The 13,278-nt window shown below is 40.9% G+C and overlaps 1 pseudogene across 1 annotated transcript in view; it reads left to right on the top strand.

Annotated features, from left to right (window-relative positions):
• Nucleotides 1–947: 947 nt before the first annotated feature.
• LOC308221335 (transmembrane protein 263 pseudogene) overlaps nt 948–13,278 on the top strand; it is a 198,734-nt pseudogene continuing 186,403 nt past the window's right edge. Inside the window, exons 1-2 of the transcript in view lie at nt 948–1,011; nt 10,109–10,199. The product of the transcript in view is annotated as a transmembrane protein 263 pseudogene (transcript). The remainder of the gene's footprint in view (nt 1,012–10,108; nt 10,200–13,278) is intronic.

Genomic DNA, 13,278 nt, shown 5'->3' on the forward strand with positions numbered 1-13,278 from the left:
CATCCATCCCTGCCGGGCGGTGCTCCGGGAGGCGCGGCATGAAGGTGATGCTGGCGGCGGGGGGTCCCGCCGGGCGGGGTTCGTCTGGGCCGCGGCGGGTACCGGTAGCTGTGGGGGGAAGAAGGGTAGGGGCCGGGTCCTCGGTAAGCATTGGCTTGAGGTGGTCGCCGTTCGCTCTCGTAATGAAGTGCAACTTCCAGAAGCTTCTAACTTCGCGGGGGATGCGGTGCTGCTTCTTGGAGCCGTCTCCTGAGGAAGATTTACCCCCTTCTCTCCATTACAGCCCGGTTGTTGCCTGCGGCGCTGTGAGGGGAGCCGGGGGAGGCTGCCCGGCTCGGTCCCCCTCTGGGCTTGTGTCTCTGTAGGGAAATACCCCTACTTTTCCCATGCTTCCTTCGTCATGGCTGTACTCGTGTAGACAGTTCTACTGCCACAAGCAGCCGTGGGGTTTGGTGCTGCTGGTATGCTCTTGGGAGTAGTAACTCTGGTGCTCACCTGTGCTGCTTCTCTCACAGGCCCTTTCAATAGTATGGAGCAGACCGTCGACTTTCTCCTTAGTTTGCTGTGGAGAACTATTAAGGTAGAAGTGGGCTGACCCATGCCAGCAGGCAGCTTTGGTGCTGTGGGAGAGGTGGATGCTGGGGCTGGCTGGGCTATAATAGTAGTAATAATACACTGGCTCTTAGCTGAGAGGTTGTCTCTTCATTTCTGTTGGTTAGTAGTCAGCAGTGCTGTGGTATTGTTTTTCTTCCCATTGTTTTCTGTCCTGTCTCTTTAATTTGCAGGTGCATGACTTCTGAAATGGGTCGCTCACGTTAATCAGTTTGAAACACAAGGCACCCCAAGCATTCCCTGTCTCCTGAATTTGTCCAGCAGCAAAAAAAATCAGCTAGATTGTAAGCTCTTTGAGGCAGAAACTGTATGTTTCTATGGTCTGTGTATGGTCTATGGTCTGTACTGATCCTGATGGAGAAATTTGTCTCAGGCCCTCTTCCAAGCCTCTTGAGTCAAGTAAGTATCTGTTAGGAGTTCCCCAGCCTGTGCAGGTTTTGGGTTCTGGGCACTGCTTGTGTTGGTTACTCAGGCTGACGATTGTCTCTATGCACAAGGGGCTCTCAACTCTCAGTGTCTGCACAGCTGACATGGAAGAAAAGGGACAGTTTCCGACTGCGTTAAATAAATCTATCTAAAATGAATGTTTCCTTTTGTGCAGTGTTATTGTTTTGTTTTGCATTTGTTCAAAGCCTGACAGTAAAGAGTAATTTCATTTTTCTTCCTCTCTGAATGCTCGTTAGTTCTGATAGCGTGGGATAACAAAAAATACGCATGATACAGCTGTTGGTAAACAGTGCTGTGGCTCTGGGTGAGTTGTTGACCTGTACTGCAAAACAAAAACCTCAGAGTGCTGGCTGAACAGTGCATCCAGCTTGAGGCCAAAGCTGAAAAGATTTCCTGCAGCTTCTGTTTTATTACATGCAGAGTAAACAGCTGATTTTTCTTGCTAAGCCCATTATTTCCACTGAATTCCTCTTTTGCCCCCCTAGAGTAGGGAAAGCTTGTGGCTATTTTAGATGGGCTTATTCAAAATACACCAAGATGTGAATGGAGTCATGTTCTGATTGAAAGGAAAATGTGTGCGTTTGTGTGGGGAGAGTTTTTTTTAAGCAGTCATTTATCAGGTATAAACACTGTGTAGAGCTTTTCAGTATAAAAGGATTCACAGCTTTCCCTCTGACAGTGTGTTTTCTTTCAGTGTGTGTTTCTTTCCAAATGTGCCACCATTTGCTGTAGCAGTTGCCTTAGCTTTCTTTTTGTAAGATCATTGCAGCTGCATGATTTAAAGTCTTAAGCTGGGGTGGGGTAACAATTATGTTTTTAATTAACAAGTGACATGCATCAGAAGTGCAGTGTTTTACCCCTTAAAAGGAGGAGGAAAGGAGAAGTGAGGCAGAACAAGAGGTGTCCGTGTGGTATGAGAGATGGGAATCCCTTTTATGGACCTGATCCAAATAGTTCAGTGCGAGCTGAAAATAAGTCAAAGTTTCAGCTGTTGATCATTGCAGGGAATACATCAGAACCAAGCATTTTGAAAAGTCATCTTACCTATTTCTCCCCTAGTTGTTATTGAGCCTTGGGAAATATATTTGACTTTGTGTATTTTATCAGTATGGGTTTGGAGCCTTTCTCATTGATGCTGGCTAGCAGGTTGCTGAGAAAGCAGAGCTGTCAAAGTAGAACAAGTTAATGCTACTGTGTGTATGATGGCCTGCCTACTAGGCAAAGGAAGAAGCAGGTGAAGAGACCCATCAGGGGAGTTCTGCTGTGGAAGTGATCCTTTCAGGATCCTTCACTAATGTCTGATTGTTGCTGAGGAAACTGAAGGTTTCAAATAACTTAAGTATCCTGTTTGAAAGATGGAGTGAAATAAAGCAGCGTGGCAAAGTCATGCTTTAAAGCTTGAGGGACTGAAACTGGATTGGATTTGAGGGAGTATCTTTGTGTACTTTGGTTCTGTTCCCAACTCTTTCAAGCAATGGTGGTGCCGAAAGATGATATTTCTGGGCCTTTTTAGGCTATGCCAAATACAAAACTGGTTAAAGCCCTTATTTCCTGCACTGTAGGACAGGAATGAGAAGCAGTCAGCTTGGAAGTGGACTGTCTCAATGTGTAGGAATAAGTGGTACATTTTTAATACACAAAGAGCATTTGCTTTCATTCAAGGGCAGATCCTCTGATTGCAAGAAAATACGCCTTTTCAGGTTGCATTAGGAGCCTGGATAACAGTTCCATCAGGTGGGAAGGACAGTTTCATTCATTAGGGAAGTGAAGAATTGTGAGGAGATGATCAATTCCCCTCCTATCCATCACAGTGTCAGCTACCAATTACTGTCCCACAATACAGCCTGTTTCCAGTGTATTTCTCTTGTGGCAAAACACTGGTTGATGTCTCTGGGCTTGGGGAGCACTGGAGAATGTGCCCTGGATAGCAGAACCTCTTCATGCCTTTACCTTCAACTGGTGAATGAATTGGGGCATTAGGATAGTCCCTGATGGCTACCAAGTACAGTTGCTGCTGCAGTGACTGTAATACTGCTCCTTCACTGCTCCAACTTAAATCCAAAAATCAAAGGAATGAAAAGCATTGAGAGTCAGGTGATACTGAAGCACTTGTTTGGGAGAGCAAGCTCAAGATGTGATTTCGCTTAAGTAGCTGCTCCCCTTTTTTATTGAATTTAAGTGATTCTCCAAAGTAGAATGAGAGTTTGTGCTTTGGCACGTGGTCACATTTATGTTACATATTCTGGGATAAAACAAGTGTCATAAATGTGACATTTTCCTTTGAGAAACAGCTATATTTAAGAGAACGAACATGAATTTATTGCTTATAGTTCTGTTTGTCTTACTGCCTGTGATACTTGATGTTGGCAGATGAATCCTAGAGATCAGATAAAAGCATGAAGATGAAGCATCTAACGTTATGGAAAGCCTGAGTGAATACTTCTCTTGCTTCCATTTACAGACAGCTCTGTTCTTGAAGGATGAAGGGTGCCATGGGTTATCCTCTCAAAACTTGATGTATATGCAGCTTCTTTTTTATGCTGTTTAGTGGGGCACTTGACAGTTGAAATGAAAAGCACTTGGGAAAGGAACAGCTTATAAAAAGGAGACAAAAGGTATTGCTTCTATGGAGTATATAGTAAATTCGTTATAGGAAGCAGGAGGAGAGTGAATGTAAGATATGGAGTAAAAGGGAACATGAACTGTATAATCTGTAGATAATTCTGGCTTGACTATTTGCCTATCATTGGTCACGTCTGGTTTTCTTTATTGGTGAACTGCCTTACAAACTTTCTGGTGGTTTTCTTTTCCCAGTGTTGCAGCTGAATTTCAGAGGGATGGGAAGAGGTTATGTGCCTTCAAAGTTCTGGGCAAGGTACATGTTTACATTGGTCATGGCAGCAGCCGAGCTCTTAAGCAGTTTCTTCAACGTAAGTGTTGATGCTGGCTGAACCTGTTAAAGTCACAGAAGTTGTTTGTGTTAGCAAATCTTACAATCTGAATGCTTCTGCAGAGCTTCCTAAGGTCTAGTGCAATTCTTGGGCTTCCTTTCAATCTAAAAAGAAAATCATCTTTGAGGAAGGGATGATGAAAATCATCACCTTGCAGGTCCTTAAAAGTAAGAGGCAGCCATTACCAAAAGCTACTGCTGCCAGAGTCAATTTTTACTTTTAACTTGTGATGCTTGCATTCGTAATGGTGGTTTTCTCTATCTGATGGTTGTTTAGTTGCCGAGTGAAATAAGTCTGGTTGGAATCTTGGATGAGGCAGGTTGTGATATTTCTCACACTTAGTCTGGAAGCAAATGAAATCTCTGTGAAGCCTGAAATAAAAGGGATGTTCTTGCTGGCAGGGCTACTGTCAAGTTTAAGGTGTACAGGCTAAGGTGTAAAATTGGAGAGCTTGATAGTACCAGAAGATGCAGTGTTAGTTCTGTAGAGTATATAAATATTTTATGTGAAAATTTTTCCTTTAAAACATTACAACAATAAATGCATAGAACAGTAAGTAATCCTAATCTAAAAGAGCTCTGATCTCAGTTTGGAACTCCTTTGTAAGGAAGGAAATACTTAGCTACCTAGCCATCAACAAAACCAGTTTAAAATTGGTGTGATAACTACATCATATTTTTATCTCCCAGCTAATTCAGAAGTGCTTGATGTTTTGCAGACAATTTGTTTAGCAATTCCTAATGAAATAAGGAAGCAGAAGTTAGTTCTGGATTGAAGAACATATTCTTCCCACTGAAATTGCCTGAATCAGTGAATGCCGGTTACCAATATGATTTAATTGATATTTCTGAGATGATGTTGTTGGTAATTATTTACTTGCTTTTGAATTGGTTTGCTTTGACCAGGGTCATGCTTTGGTCCTGCATCATTCCATGTCATGCTCCTCTTTGTTTCAGAGTCTGCTGGGTATTTCTGTAATGGCTGTTCTTACTATGTATTGTCTTGCCCCTATATTCAACATTTGCTAATGTGCTAGTTATTCTGTGCAATTACACTTTGCCTTCATGTAACTTGTTCTTTTCCAAACAAATGCAATTCAGCACAGTCAGGTTTTGAATATAAGCAGTGTTCTGGACAAGACATACCCTTCCTTGTGGAGACAGTAGTTTAAACTAGAATTGACAGCAGCTTACACAGCCTCTTTTGGGGTAACTTTTCAGCCTTTGCACTGCTGCATGGCATCCTTTTGAGAATTACAGTGGTTAACCTGATGGAAGTGAGAAGTGTTCCCTTTGGGCCAGGTCAGTACATGATCAATTGAAGTGTGGTTTGTTTGTTGTTTGTAAAACAGTCTTTCTGTGCTAACACTGATGCAGGTAAAATTCACATGGAAAATAAATGGTCGATAAAGACAAAATTCAATTCAATAATTAGCTTAAAATCCAGAACTGTCTGAGCTGCCACTGAGTAGAATGTGTTGGCTTTTTGCTGTAGAAGTGGTATTACATGCTCCATATAAAGCGTGAATGGAAAAAGTGTAAACCAGACTGTTTACTGGCTTGCTGAATGGGGAATAGATTGTGGTGTCATTAATGTTGCTGAAAAGTTATTTATGCCAAGTATACCCTAATTAGGATTACTCATAGTACAAAGTTGTTTTCTTGCTGCAGAAATAGGATTTTGACTCTTCTGCTGAGAGCAATAGAACTCGATTTGAACTTTGCAATATTAAAACTTGCTCTCGTTGCCTCTCTCATCCAGTATTGTTGTCAAGACAAAATTAGGTGGTGTTAAAATTGTAGCCTTCCTGGTGTGTTTGTCCAAATGCAGAGAAGAGCAAGTAATCTTACCAACTTTTCTAGTTCTTTCTTGCAGTGTACTTTGAACAAAGGGCTGTAATTTTACGCTACTGTCATGCTCAGCATTTCTATTTCTGTACTTTCCTTTAGTGTTCTAGGGGATTTATAACTGCAACTCCAATTCCCTTTGGGCTGAAACCTGACACAGAAGCTGTCATTATGAGAGAACTTTGTTTTGCAAAATCAAAAGCAAAGCATCCATCAAGAGCCTTCCTTAAGCCTACAGGACATGGAGGGGGGGAAAATGTTGCAGATCAATTTTTTCCCTCTACAGGAAAAATCCAGCTGGCTTTGGAAACCTGTAATGTGTGGGTGTGCGATCAGTAGTGATGGCAGATTCAAGTGGAACACTACTAGATTTAGAAAACTTTAACTGAAGGTCTGAATTCCCCAATACACTGAAAATTGATTACTTAAGTAAAAGCTGCAGCTGCAACCCGCCTACCAGAGGTACAGTGGTAGTTTAAAAGTTGCTCCTACTGTTTGAGAGTGGTTGGCTGAGCAGTAGTGTATAAAGAGGTGGTTGGGTTGTTCTGTGCTTCTGGAGTTAAGTACCTGTAAACTCTCAGTTCCCTGGAAAAGGGAATAATTGTGTTGAACTACCTACCCAGTCTCTGCTTGTTTAAAATCCTTTTATGTTCAATAAAAACAACAACAAAACCCCAAAGCAACATCAAAACTGCCCCAACAACCCTCCCAAAGACAACCCACCAAACTTCCCAAACCAAACAACCAAAAAACCCCCACCAAAACCCGACCCTCTTGTTTTCTGTAGGAATTGAGGCTTTATGTAACTGTGTAGAAGCCAAAAGGACATTCTGAGCCACAAACAGCTTTCATATAGAGAAGATGGAGTAATTTAATTTGGTTAAGCTTGAAATATCAAAAATAAGTTCTGAGGAATTTCATAACAGTGCTTGGATAGAGGAGAGATCCCAAATTAACAGTTATTAATGATGTCATTGTAGGAAGGCCTGATAAGGGTCAGCTTCATTATTAGTGGATCTGACAAGCCTTTTGACATCTGCACACATTCAGCCTAGTCATATGATCATAGAACCATGGAATGGTTTGGGTTGGAAAGGACCTTAAAGATCATCCAGTTCCAAGCCCCTGACATGGGCAGGAAGATATATGTTTTCTCAGCCGTTTGGAGGAAGTGAACCTGGGATGAGAAGAGCTGGGGTTTTTGTGGTTTTAGGAAGGGGCAAAGTATGTAAATGTACAGGAAACTCTGGTTTTTAGTCTTGTGGGCATGCAATAAATATTCTTTAAACATAATGCAAAAACAGGCAGTGCTTTCATGAAGATAACTTAAAAACACCAGTGTAATTTCCCAAAGCACTTAACAGACTGGCTTATACTTGGGAATTACTTGTTTCTTCCCACAGACCCAGTAATCCTTTAGGAGTGTATCTATCCTTTGCAGTTATCAGTTGAGATGTATTTGATACTATATAAAAAGGGTGTTGGATCTGTGCTGGGAAAGCTTTCAAGTGAAATCAGAGATGTAGAGGGGTGAAGCCTGTGCTGCCACTAATTCTCTGCTAAATTACCTTATTGGAATTATGCCTACCTAGAATACCAGGTCTGAACCTCAGTGTCAGGCAGGACGGAGGATGTGTGATTTAGGCTGGCAGTTGAAGATTTTGCATAGAATGAACTAGGTCTGACCTTGTGGGCTCTTTAAAGAGAGACTTTGAGGAATGAGGCAGTTTTGGATAGTGAAAGAAGTGAGATTCTAGGCACAAGTCCAGAATGGAAATGAATATGAAGATAAATGTCAGAAAGGAAAAAAACTGGAGTAAAGCGTTCAGGAGCAAGAATGGAAATACAGAGATTTAGGTCAGGAAATAAATAGTGTTTTCACTTGAAAATGCACAGGGAAAGTGGTAGCTAAAGCTGCAGGCTTTAGAATGATTTCTATAAGGTACTTATAGAGCTCCAACACTGAACTGCTGCTGAAGTCATGACAGTAAGCTTGACATTCCTCTCCCTTCTATTCTGCGTGGAGGAAATGATTACTAATAAAATTCAGTATAATGGAGAGGAGTATTCTTTTGGTGGGTTTTCTTTTGGGTTTGCTTATGTGAGGAATATATATATATTTCAGAATACTGTATATCTAGGGATTGAGTAGGTATGGCAAGAAGGAAAAGGATGGTAAGATACATGCTTCTCCTTGGTTGTGAACAGCAGTAAAGTGTCTTTTTACTAGTAGTCATAACTGAAGGAAACTTGGAAGTAATTTGCTCCAAGCTCATTCAATTCCAGTAATAACTTTTCACAGGATGGATTCTTTATTTATCTTTGATTCCCATTCTCCCCCTCTCCCTTTGTTTGGGGGTTTTATTTTTTGCTGTTTGTTAGCCTAGTGAATTAGCTCAGTGAGCTGTCAGTTGACAGACCTTATTTTGGTTCGAGATTGTATACCATAATTAATGTAAGGCTAAATACAAAAGTAAAGTCTTAAAGGCCTCAAAGTGGTTGTGACGGTGCAGGGTAGGGTAGGGTTGGTTTTGGGTTGTTTTGAGTTGGTCTGCAAGGACTTTTTAGAAACCTGTGCCGTTTGCAGTGTTGACATACCTGTTGGGGCATTTGCAGCGATAGTCTCATGTCGCTGTTGACTTACATGTGACATGGCCTAATAAGGGTTGTATGGTGCTGGGATTGCCCTGAATGATGTGAGGGTTTTGTGTACTTAATACTCTGCTGAGACTGAGGTGGTATAGGCTGCTTTTATGACCATGCTGAAATAATTAGTTTATACAAATGTGGTGACAAATGCAGCTCTTGGTTTCAGTGTCATAAATGTAACTCAGTATCTTGTGGAAAATAGTGACCCTCACTGGATAGGAATTTTCTTTGTCGTGCATGGATTTATCACAACACTTGTAAAATATGCAGTCTTTTAAATATAGTGAAAATATGAGCATATCACTGAAGTTCTGGTCAGGCATTATATCCCATGGAAAAGCATGAGGGGTAGTCTGAAACACTTGTAGGGGATTTGTCAACGCTTGCTTAGTTCAGTACTGCAGTCCTCTATCCTTAAATCCATAGCCTTCCATGAAACACAGAGTAAAGCAGCAAACAAATACTAATTTACTGGGTCACAGAAGCCCATAATACTTGAGTTAAACTGCACTGTAAGGTCAGTAGTCATACCGTATGGTCAGAAGACAAGATAATATGTTCCTCAGGCAATTTAGATCTTGCTTTAAAATACAACATAAAAATTGCCGCTAAATCTTAGTAGTGCTCATAGTCAGAAACTCATCGATTGCTGAAAGGAATTACATGATGTATGTGCTTGTGAGAGCAGGGACCATCTCTGAAGAGCCAAGAGGTTTTTCTTAGTTGTATGTTCCTAGGCTGTGTGCCATAACCTGGCTATTTCTGTAATAAGACCTGTTTAAATCTGTGCTTCTCCAATGGCTCTAATGAGAAATGGAACCACATTCCCAATTAAAAAGGCTATATAAACCCTAAATAATTGAAAGAATATTGTACAGTTAATAATCTACTGATGTTTCTGAACTGTTGGAACATCTTCCTGCATCCTAAATGCTTCTAGAGAGAGCATCAAAGCAAAGCAACATCTGTGTGCATTGCTTCTGCCATGGCTGCAGCTCAAAAATTGTGGAATTGCTGGACACTGCATGGCTGCTTGTCTGCAAGCTAATAACTTACACTGTTGTGTGCATCCCATTCCTCAATTTGTGTGTCAAGGATCCTTAGGAATGAAAAACCCAAGTATAGCTGATGCCTCATTCTGTTGAGACCAACAGCTAATAATTTAGTTCTAAATCATCTTAAAAGACAATTTCCAGAATCTAGTCTTGGTAAGACAAAGATGAGATTTTTTTTTTTCCTTTAAATACCAAGTGATGACAAGTTTTGCTGCCTGCGGTAAATAGGGATTTGAATTTATTGTTGTAATAATTGTGTGTGTTAGAAATAATAATTTAGAAATTATGCTTCACTGTTCGATTACTGGTTTTTAGTCTACTCAGACCCTTGTAACTGTTTCCTAGCTTGAAGATTCCTTTGGGTTTTTAATTCCCCCATTTGTAAATATTTCAACTGCAAACAAATCTCCCAGTAGCTCGCTTTCGCACCAACTAAAGTGAGCTCCTTACTGTCTGGCATTATTGTCTAATCCTGTAATTATTTCTGTGGTACCTTTCTGAACTTTCTCCAGTTTACCTCCTCTTGATCTTCTGTTCTGTTCTGCAGGGACCTAGCTTAGAGACACAGATGGTGGAAGATGAAACTGAGACAACAAGTGAAGAACTGCCTCCTCATCTGCGGGAAGAGCCTCCTGAAGGTACAGTACTAGCAGTCAGTATAAACTCTTTACATTAAATTGGGAGAAATGTTCTGGCCAAGGAAGTCTTATTTATCTGTCTGACTTGAGAGCCTACATTTGCCTATTTTCTGAGAGGGATAAAGCTTTGTCAGTGCTGGCAGCTGAGCCAACCTCCAAGCCAGAGGTCTAGCCAGCTCCTGAGCCTACTTCTGTATTCAAAGAAAGCTGCACCCACTGAGGTGGGGACATTGTTCTGCATTCTCTTTAACAATATGGTTTCTGATTAAAATTGTCCTGTTTGATCATCCTGTCTGTAGGCTTAGGAATAAAATGCCTTCTCTACTGTGTTGTGTGTGATATTTTGAGCCTTCATTAGGGAAGACTTCCTAAGCAGTCGTCTATTCTCTCCTTACCTTGCTCTGCAGCATCCTGCTATTGAAATTGTCCCCAGCAGAGACTTGTCAAAGTAAGGTGTTCTAGTGATTTTGTTTCTTTCCGCTGTCTCTCCTGGAAGCCAGTTTAGCCATCTGAAGAGGAGGTAGTGAAATGCTGTCAGTCAGCAGGAGGCTCAGAAACGGCAATTTTAATTAAAAACCTTGTTTGCAATGGCATGCCCTGGATTTAGACAGGGAGTGGAATTTTCCCACTGTGTAAATGTTGCAGACATTGTATGTGTGCAACAAAACAGGCGTTGCTTCCTTTTGAATAGAAGCTGCTAACATTGCTGCAAGTGATGGTACGTTTTAAGCTCTATCTCCAGTGCCTTTTAAAACACAATCACTCATAATCATGAATAGGTTAAACAGCCCAGAGAGTGCTGAGTTTCTTATTGGCAACTTAGTGTTAAAATACCATGACATGTCTTTGGGAAACATAAGTGTGCTTTATATTTTCTCTTTAAGAGAGTAAGATGCTGATGCAGCATTTATACTGTCAGCTGTTCTTAAAGGGAATATGAACCAAGTAGATGGTTTTAGGAATTTGTTGCTCCATCCCTTCTTGTTGAGCATTCCATTATAGTTTTCTCATTAAGTAGCAATTTCTTGTTGTGCCATTTCATATACTCTTGTGTTGGCAATTACAGTATATAGAGGTAAGTGAAAGACAGGTCAATTTTTGCAACTCCTATAAAGCCAGAGGAAGTAAATGTGGAAGATGTTGTGACTTTTATATATATATATATATATATATATATATATACACACAGAGGATATAATCTTGATTGAGTTTTCTTTTGTTACCCCCTTTTCTTTGTAAGTAATGCCAAGTCAGCATGTAATGACAGAGCATTGTTGAAGTAAGAGTTCTGGTCACTAGCCTGAAGTGATCATTAGATGAGCCTAAAGACCATATCCTGGAATTTAAAACACAGGAGATCATTTTGTGTCATCAGTTTATCAGGAATAGTCTTAAGATTTTTGGACTATGGCTTTGAATTGTGTAATCAGAAGGTTTTATTTTAATGTGGCTGAGTATTTTTGCAAACTAAGTTTTTTGTGATTGAGAATGTTTGTTTCTGCTTGCAACCCTGCTGCTTTGGATGATGGTGAAAAATAGGAGTATTAATATTCCATTTCTGTGGCTTGCTGGGTGGTCTGGAACAAGCGTGTGCTCTGACTATGCCCACTTTGCTGGCATGAGTCAAAAACTCTTTAACAGTGGAGCTGGTTTCATTAAGTAGTGGTATAGTAGGTACTGTGAGTTCTCTCGAAGTCTGAGCTCTGTATGTATTATTAAAGTATTCAGTGATGTCAAGATTAGCAAAATAGAAGAAATATTTGGAGCACAACTGAAACTAGAGACTGCTTGGGAGAAGAGGTGGAAAAATTGCTCATGAAAGAGAGCCATCAGGATTATGTTGAACTTACAGGTGGCTTTGTGTATAAGTGGAGCTGAGTCACGGGAGTCTTCCTTAGAAGCTGCTGTCTACCAACAGACCAGGCAGAAGACCATGTAGTTGCAGGAGTGATTACAAATACTCCATGAAAAGAGACCTCTGAAGTTCTACCATGCCATGCAGTACTGGTGTCATCTTGTTCTTCTACTGTTTTCTGGCTTCTGATAGCGCTTTCACAGTTAAATCAAGCGCTTTGCAATAAATAAAGCATGTTGTCATGACTACTGCACTCCTGTTTCCTGGGATCTATGAATTGGAGACTGTGTCTGTTTGCCTTCTGGTAATGAGCGCATAAGGGAAGGAAAGCTCTCCAGAGTCTGTGCCTTTCTAGCACAATCCATTATTTCACCAGATTGCATCACAGTCACTTCTTTTTCTAGCTTGCAGTGCATATTTACTCCCCTACTTTCAGGAGGGAATTGTGAGCACTGTGCTATATAAATACTTCAGGAAAAGAAAAGGTGAACCTTCAGGGATTGTCATGTTTTTGAGTAGCATTGCAGTGTGGCCTTCTACTAATAAAGGGACAGTTTTACAGGTCTGTCATGTGCATAGCTAAATTGAGTAGGTTTATGTGTGGGTAACAAGTGGTGGAGAACAGCGGATGTTGGTTTTGGGTGTAGTGTGGTGACCTGTCAGTATTTGAGATGAGTTTTGTGGTTTGGGAAAAATGAGAGAGATTGGAGAAGACTTCCCCCAAGCCCCAAAGTTATGTTATAATGTTAAGGAAACTTTGTGCTAAAGTGCAGCTGGTGTAGTGTGCTGATGCAGTGTGCTGTCCAGCGAAGTTCCTGTAGTGAGCTCTGACAGGTTGTTTGGGCTCAAGGGTCCCATCTTTCCTTAGACGTTAACAGACCTGCAGACACAAAGGTCTGGGTCTCCTTAATGTGACATACAGTTTAAAAAGGAGATGAACCAGGAAACCCCTGAAAGACAACCAAGAAACTATCCAACAGAGGCTAGTTCCTGTATGTAGTCTGAGTCCATTTATTTGATCTGCTGTCAAATATAACTCTTATGTTTAAGTAAGTCAACAGAGTAAATGAGTAAAAAATACAGCTGGTAACAGATCCTGTAGGTGGTATTAGACATGAAACCTGGCTTTTTATTCTGTGAGGTAGATGCGTTATTACCAATGGCATGGACATAGAATCAGAGAATGGTTTGGGTTGGAAGGGACCTTAAACCTCATTCAGTTCC

This window comes from Psittacula echo, assembly GCF_963264785.1.
Source record: "Psittacula echo genome assembly, chromosome: 5".
Taxonomy (NCBI): Eukaryota; Metazoa; Chordata; class Aves; order Psittaciformes; family Psittacidae; genus Psittacula; species Psittacula echo.